Genomic DNA, 8,391 nt, shown 5'->3' on the forward strand with positions numbered 1-8,391 from the left:
CAAGGATGGCCAATCTTTCAAGACTGAAACTCATTTTCTTAACAACTGCATAGACTAGACTAGGGCAGGCTTTCTCAACCAGGGTTTTGTGACAGCCCTTAGAAGGGTTTCCTGAATGGTTGGGAGTCAACTAATTTTTGATATATTTTAAAAATTGGTTAAACATTTACTGGGTGATAAGACCATATAAGGTCATACCAAAATGGTCAATGATGGGCGTAGAAAGGCTGGAAAGAGGAGGGGGCCCAGGTGGACAGGTGCATAGCTATGCTTCCCAACCATACACTGCACAATTGTGCCACTGCTGGGGTTTCCTGAAGCCTGAAGAATGTTTCGGGGGATTCTCAACAGTTAAAAAGTTGAGAAAGGCTGGACTAGGGCATTTCACTGTGCACCTGGAGACACTGTACAAGTCGTACTTGCCCCCGTTCCCTTACCCACATAACTGAAAGGTACAGAAACTCTTGTGTTTAAAGGTTAGCCATCTTTTCTATATTATGTTGGACACAGATGGCTATGCAGTCATAGAAGACCACGAGGACAAGGAACCAATCATCTCCAGTCCTGCCAACATCTCACACTTTGCAAAAATCCCTGCTTCAGCTGCTATATAACAGCTGCATGGCCATACCAACATAGAGTACAACCTGTGGGGCGGCAGCAGCACTGTCAGCCGTGCATCTGATCCTGCCTGCTTGCTTGGTGGAGCAACATTACTACAGAACCATGAATAATTCCTGTTTATTTTCTGCATTTCTGCCAACATCTTATGCTGGGGCAGGGGTAAAATGATGAAAGAAATGTAAAGATGCAACTGAAAATGTCTTGGGTGGAGTGAGAAAATTGAAACTAATGCCCCAAAGAGATTAAACTGTGGTCTGCTAACTCAGAACTCCTGTGTTTATTCTCAGTTACTAACTTTGTTGATGGCATCCTCCTTTTGGCTAAGCAGCGACAGAAGGAGCACAGAAAAAGGTGCTGTGAAAACATTTTAACCCAGCACCAATTTTCTTTCACTCCGCAGGCTTGCTTATCATTTACCCTGGAACATTTTTGTCCTATAATGAATGACACAGTTTCAGTGCTGATTCATAGAGACGTCTCTCAGATTAACTCTTTCATAGGGCTTGATTATCTTTATACTTGACAACCTGCCTCTTCGATGCTGACTCGTGTTGCAGAATCTGCCAAACTGTATGGAGTTCATCGGTGTGACGCTCCAATGACTGGAACACTGGTCAATCCTGTTAAAAGTTTATTCCGAAGATGATCGTTTGATTCCAGCTGTTCTGAATAATAAGGCATGCTGCTTCCTTTCCCGATTAAATGTCGCTTCTTGACTTGTTTTGGTGTGTGCTGGCTCTGTTGTGGTTTGCTAACCTAACTGTTCCTGCTGCTAACAGCACTATTATTAGTTTTACCTATCACAATTAATATATTCCCAGCAATTACGCCAGGCTCCATCACCACTGAATTTGTTACATAATGCTTTTCATTTTCTCTGGAAGAAAAAAAACCTATACCAATCTAATTCGGGGATAATTCCAAATGAACTGAATATTGTTATTTTAGCTCTTCATTCAGCTATTCAAGCATAATTGGCATGCTATATATGACAAACACTTTGCTTTAAAAAGCAGCAGCACAAGCAACAACCTGGGAAACAAGCAAACCCGCAGCCTGAGCCATGTCACTTTGGCTGTAGGACACAGTGACTCCTCTTATAGAATGGAGTGAGCTTTGGGCCTTTACTGAAATGAAGTGATCACAATTGCAGATTTTATGAAAGAGTGCTTTAATTTTGCAATCACTGCTAAATAGTCTGCCTGGTGGCTCTGTTAAGGGATCATCCAGGTTTTATCATTATTTCACAGGGAACTGTAAAACAAGAGACTTGGAGACTGCCGCTGAAGAAGGAGGGAAGGAAGGAATCAGACTGAGGATGGTCCAACATCACAGAGGAAGGTGGAGGCTGCCATTCAGTATGGAAGATGCTCTGCAGTGGCCCTGTTCACAAAGGCCATGGAAAAAAGGCTTCCAGTTATTGAGCCAACCCTGATGCTGGAGAGATTGATTGACAGGAAATGCCATTCTGTTTGTTAGCCTCCTCATATTCCTTTCAGTTGCAGAGCCTGAGGTTTCCTCTAAATATAAATATTGAAATTACATTAACATGTATTGTGTTAAAAAGTTAAAGTTAAAAAGTTAAAAACACAGACAGAGCCCATAGGCTAATCACTGAAATCACAAAATATGCACCATACAATGCTAGACCTACAATATAATGCTAGACCTAATGTGTTTTGACCTCAAAATGAGTCTTCCTCGGAAATCTAATCCTCAACACACCTTTGATACAGGAGAGAATACTGCCAGAGAGATTTTTTAAAAAAAAATCTTCTCCATGGCTGCTAAAAAGTTCTGGTGTGTCAGTAGCTTCTGTGCATGTATGAAAGCAAATGAGCAAACTGAGAATGTACTTTTCTTTTACATAAGTAGTTTTTGTCCATCCGCCATATATGTGCTATTTCACAGAAGAGTTCTGCAAAGGGAAGGGAGGGAGGAGCATAGCCTGAACATGAACACCCCTTTTGAATCTGAATAAGGTTGCCAGCTATGGGCTGGGAAATGCCTGTAGAATTTGGGGGTGGAACCAGGAATGGGTGGGATTTGGGATGGGGAGGAATCTCAGTGGGGTATAACATCAGAGGGTCCACCCTCCAAAGCTGCCATTTTCTTCAGGGGAACTGATATCTATAGTCTGGAGATTACCTGTAAATCCGGGGATCCCCAGGTCCCACGTGAAGGCTGGCATCCCTATCTCTGAATGGCTGGCCAGTGCTGACCCAGATCAGGGAAAGAAAGGAAAATGTGCATGGACTGAATAAAGTCTGAATACAGGCACTCTTTCCCCTGCCCAGCTAATTTGTTGCAATGGCATTTACTTATGTAGAACATTTCTACACCACCCTTCCAGGGAAACTGCGCCAGTTGACGTACAAATAAAATGTAATAAAAACATGAAACACCATCCTGTCCTTAAACCGAAGACTCAGCAACCTAAGGGCAGTGCTATTACCACAGTGCTTGTCATCTTAGCTGGCCAAAGACCATTTGTCCCCTCCCCCTTTAATTAAAAATGGCACCATCCATTCTTCTGTTGCTTCAGTGTCAGGCAATCTATTCAGCCTGCAAGGCACAATTTAGGGGAGAAAAAGGCACAGGGATCTACACGATTTGTGTGATGTGAACTAATCAACGTCTGAAATAATGATATAACCAGCAAATGCACATCATGTTTTGTTGTCAGGCTTAAAAATTATTGCTTATAGGACTAACTGGAGTCACTGGTAACAGCAATATGTACTCACACATATTGGCTAGCATTAATTTGCACTGTGTTGAAAGGCCCGATGATCATTAACTTTCCTCTTATGGTGTGTGTGTGTGTGTGTGTGTGTGGATTCTATTCCAAATTGAATAGCCAGCAGGAAGTGTGACTCCAGCACTATTGAGAAGTACTCTGAGTAAGACCTCCATCTTAGGTGTGTCAACCTCCAGGTGGTAGCTGGAGAGCTCCCACTTAGGTTTGTGGGATTCGGCCGCTTAGGTGTCACGCTGCTGCCGGCACCGCCCTCGCCCCCAACGGCGCGGCGCTGGCTGTGCCTGGAGGGAACGGCCACCAAAGCGGCCGAATCGCACAAGCCTACTCCCACTACTACAACTGATTTCCAGATGACAGAGATCAGTCCCCCTGGAGAGAATGGCTGCTTTGTGCCGTGGACTCTAAGGCAGGGGTAGTCAACCTGTGGTCCTCCAGATGTGCATGGACTACAATTCCCATGAGCCCCTGCCAGCAAATGCAAATGCTGTTGATTGCAAATGCTGGCAGGGGCTCATGGGAACTGTAGTCCATGCACATCTGGAGGACCACTGGTTGACTATCCCTGCTCTAAGGCACTGTACTCTGTTGAAGTCCCTCTCATCCACTAACCCACCCCCTCAGACGCCACTCCCCAAACCTCCAGGTATTTCCCAAACCAGAACTGACAACCCTGCTCCATTTTGTGGCCTGAGTTTATCCTCCTCTATTAAACTAGCTCTTCTATGGTCATAGTGAGAAATCTGAAATTGGTCATCCTGCTTCATGGAGTTCATTTGCTAATAAGGTTTTACCTTAAGGCAAGTGAGAAAGTCTGTCTTGCATAGAAGCAAACTGTTCTGCTGATAATCTTTATGACCCAGGCAATATGACCCATCATGGCACCTGCTTCATCAAGAGATAAGAGATGCTGCAACATTTTGCCATAATCATCAATCATTATTCAGAGATTTAAATTTTAGCAACCCAGTCAACTGCCTGGCATGAGCATTACTTCTTCTAATGCAGAACTGCATCTTCTTTCTCAACACTGCAATTTGGTGGATTTCCACAATGACATGTTGTGGTATTCCTTTGTAGAGTTCCTGATTAAGGCCTCCAGTGTCATCACCAAATTGATCCCTATTTGACATCTGCAAGAGTCCAAGACAAAGACATTGGCAGAGAAACTGGATTTCTGCCTACCACAGAAAGTAGGAGATGGTGCTGGAAGAAGGCACTGGCCTCCACCTGCCTCTATGATAGGCATTGGCAAGTTTTCCTGGGTGCTATTTCAAGTAATTTGCGAGCATTCTTCTTGCAACATCCACTAGTTCTTTTGAATTGATTTGGAGCCTGGAGAAGAGGAAATGCACAAGAAATAATTATATGCTGATAAATCCTTGCCCAAGTGCTTTCTCCTTCCATTCCTTTCTCCCTTTTTTTCTTGCTTTCCTTTTCATTTCCCTCTTTTATGTATTATTAGCTTTGGAATGCTCTTTGCTGAGGAAAATTTGAATCTGAAGGAAGGGTCTAATTGCACTACCTCAGAGGACTAATTAAGCCATCTGTGACTGACAGGCTTTCTTGCTTCCTCGTTTAGTAGGAGACAGAGCTGCAATGCTGGCTGGCCCGAGCCCCCCCTCCCCCATCCAGAAAGAAAAAGGAAGGGCACAATTAATAGTTTGTTATTTTTATTAGCACATTTCTTTAAGAAAATATCATCAATTTGCCTCCCTAGCAGAGACAGTTTGACATCTGTCCTCTTTCCATCTTTTCCAAACAAGCATCAGGGATGTGTTCCCAGAGTTCTGGACTCAAAGGCCCTCTGCGCCAGGTAAAATATGGTCAAAGGATCAGTCCACACAACGTGTCTATAGTTTTCTGAAATTTTGATCTTTGCCGGACTGAACACGCTATGCCTCAAATACTGGAATGTACATTACCCTGTTACCCCCACCCCCAGCAAGAGAATCATCTTAATCCATTGCAACTGGGCTAGGTGTAGGGTTGGCAACCTTAAAGTGAGGCCTGGAGGCTTCCTAGGCTTACAACTGGTCTCCAGACTAAACAATTCTGTTCCTTTGCAGAGAATTATTTGGTGGTTGGGCCTTAAGGCATTACAGCCCACTGAGGCTGCTTCCCAACCCTGCCCTCCCTAGGCTCCACCCTCATCTCTCCAGGAATTTCCCAACATAGGGTTGGTCCTAGCTGGATAGCGTGCCCTAACTTTTTTAACAAATCTTCCTTTACAAGACTCAAAAGAAGTGGAGATATGATTTGTACTGGTTGTGTGGGATAAGCTAATGCAGTCAGCAGTGATGTGTTTTACAGCAAGGAAGTTTACCAAGTTAAGATCTTGCATAAACTGGAGTCTACTCTGTTTGCAGTATTTAAAATGAAAGATGATTATAGCCCGATCAGATATGGATTCAGCCTTCACTGCATACCTGTACAGTGAACCATTTCCATGTTCCTTTCTGCTGTTCCTTGTGTAATCCCATTGCCATTATGCCCTCCTCTTCCTTTATCCCTCATAATTTGCACAGAGTGTTGCTTCTGTAGCCAATTTATTTCTAAAGTTTCATGCTGCAGGGGGAAATCAGCAGTGGTTAAAAAATAGAAAGGAAATTATAGAATTGCTTCTCAAATTCCTTTTGCCTTTTTCGGTTTGCAGGATTTGTTTTAAATGAATTCAAGCTGATAAAAGGAGGTGGAATTTGAAGCTGCGACTTTGACCCAGCTCAGCATGAGAACCATTTAAGTGGGGCAGATTTTCACACCACAAGTGATTATGCCTCAAGGAAGGAACTGCTATCAAGCTGGGCAACTTCCTCATTCTCCACACTATGGCGATGCACATCTGTGCCTCTGGAGATTCTGGATATGAAGTCCACATGGCATATTAGTAGGGTCACCAACTTCCAGATGGGGTCTAGAGATCTCCCAGAATTACAACTGATCTTCAGACAGCAGAGGCCAGTTCCCTTGCAGAAAATGGCTGCTCCGGAGGGTGGGCTTTATGGCATTTCACCCCTAACCCTGCCCTTTTCAGGCTCCACCCTAAAATCTCCAGGAATTTCCCAACCTGGAGCTGGGAAGCCTACTTCTTGTTGGCTGCTTTGATATTGTAAGACGACAACACTAGAGTGACTGGCTAGCTAGAGTCCTCCTTCAAACAGTGTTTGATACTGAGGACACAGATACAGTTAAACTGGTTTATACTCATTCCCTCTTCCCAGGAGTCCCTGGGAAATGTATTACTGTGCCGAGAAGGGGCCAGTGATCACTAACAGAAGATTCTCTGTGCCTCATAAAACCACAGTTATCACAGTTCTTTGGTGACATCGTGACACTTAAAGAAATACATAGACATTGGCTGCTTATGTTGGGTATGAGCCCCAATGCTAAACATGCCTCCTGTTTTCCTGTATGGCCCCTTTCAACTCTATGATTCCATGAAATTAAAATGTTAGGCTTTAAATTAATTATTGTTTCTCTGCAATCTGCAACAGTATTACCTAGCTAGCTTGTCATAAACTGTTAAATAGGCCTATACATTAGTTATGCATTTCCAGTACTACAAATCCCTCTGCTTAAAAAGATTGGCATGCCTGTTCCTAGGATTATGAAATATATAGGAAATCACAACAAATGCTCTCAGTGGGCTTTGCTGAATCTTGTCACCCTCCCTACGTTGGATAAACATTTGATTGCTTATCAGACTTTTGAAGTTACTGACATTTGGCCACCCTCAGTATGAAATAAGTCCCCAAAGTGGTTGTTCTCACACAGGGTAAGCTTCAAATACAGGAATAGCAGAAAAATCATATGGTGCACATTTATTGAGAAACTGTATAAGCCAACAATAATGTGCGGTGCAGACAAGGCCTTTACTAACTGTAGCTACTGTGTTAACTCTCGGCTATAAAATTTCAACCAATAATCATTTTGCATTTCTGCTCCTAGAAACCTGGGATTCCTCAGAAGCTTATTACAGTCTCTCCGAACGAGAAGCGCACAAGTTGCCCCCATAACAATTTATCCATTATTACTAATCTCCAGTGTGTGACTACAGATGCATGTTATGGATGTCCCAGGGAGGAACCACTGAGATCATACAGTGACAAGCTGTCCTTGACAGAGATTTCTCTGTCCTGACCCCACCGGGTGGAATGAGCTCCCAGAGGAGATCAGGGCCCTAACTGAACTAAAACAGTTTCACAGGGCCTGCAAAAGGGAACACTTCTGCCACGCATTTGGTTGAGGCTGACCAGAACCAGCAAAACCCACTGATCCCCTGAACCACCCCCCTCAGCAGTCCATGTGCCTGAACTGAACCATGGACCTGTTTGATTGTTATCCTGTTAAACTGTTACTCCCTGTTGTATTTCTATTTGACACTCTTTACTGCTTGTAAAGAGTGTGTGGGTAATCCATAGCGGTGCCACTACTGGCAATGGTGGCAGCCCTCCCAAGCACACAAATGCCATCCAGCACCATTGGGGAAAGGGCCTGCACACAACTGTACAAGCAGTTGTGAGCACAGTTGGTAGGAAGGCTTGTGAGCAACCAGGAGAAGGATACCCAGGCAGCTGAGGGGCACACTGGTGGACCGAGGGCAGGAAGAGGCCTCTGGGAACTTTCTTCCTGGGAATTCCCTAAACCTCGAACCAGCCCTGTTTAGAACTGCACTCTATGTGCATCACCCTGAACAATAATAATTCTTATCTACAAGATACTTAGGCATTTATGGTTGCACTCCAAGAGGAGAATTTTAGAGAGCAATTATCAAGAATGCTTCCTTGTTCTTTCTATTCAAGTGCATATTAGTAAAATGTCAACATTAATGCTGATCTCTAAATCACACCCAAAACATGGAGACTGGTTGAAATCATTGCGCTTCCATGTGCTGACTGCTCCAGAAAGCATGTATATTGTTCAGAATGCTTTACATGTACATCCCCTGCAACAGATGGGAACCCCTGTGCCACACAGAAGTCTAGCAGCTCTAATCTGGAGACTGTTCA

Source organism: Paroedura picta, chromosome 5, assembly GCF_049243985.1.
Source record: "Paroedura picta isolate Pp20150507F chromosome 5, Ppicta_v3.0, whole genome shotgun sequence".
In the NCBI taxonomy this organism is placed as follows: Eukaryota; Metazoa; Chordata; class Lepidosauria; order Squamata; family Gekkonidae; genus Paroedura; species Paroedura picta.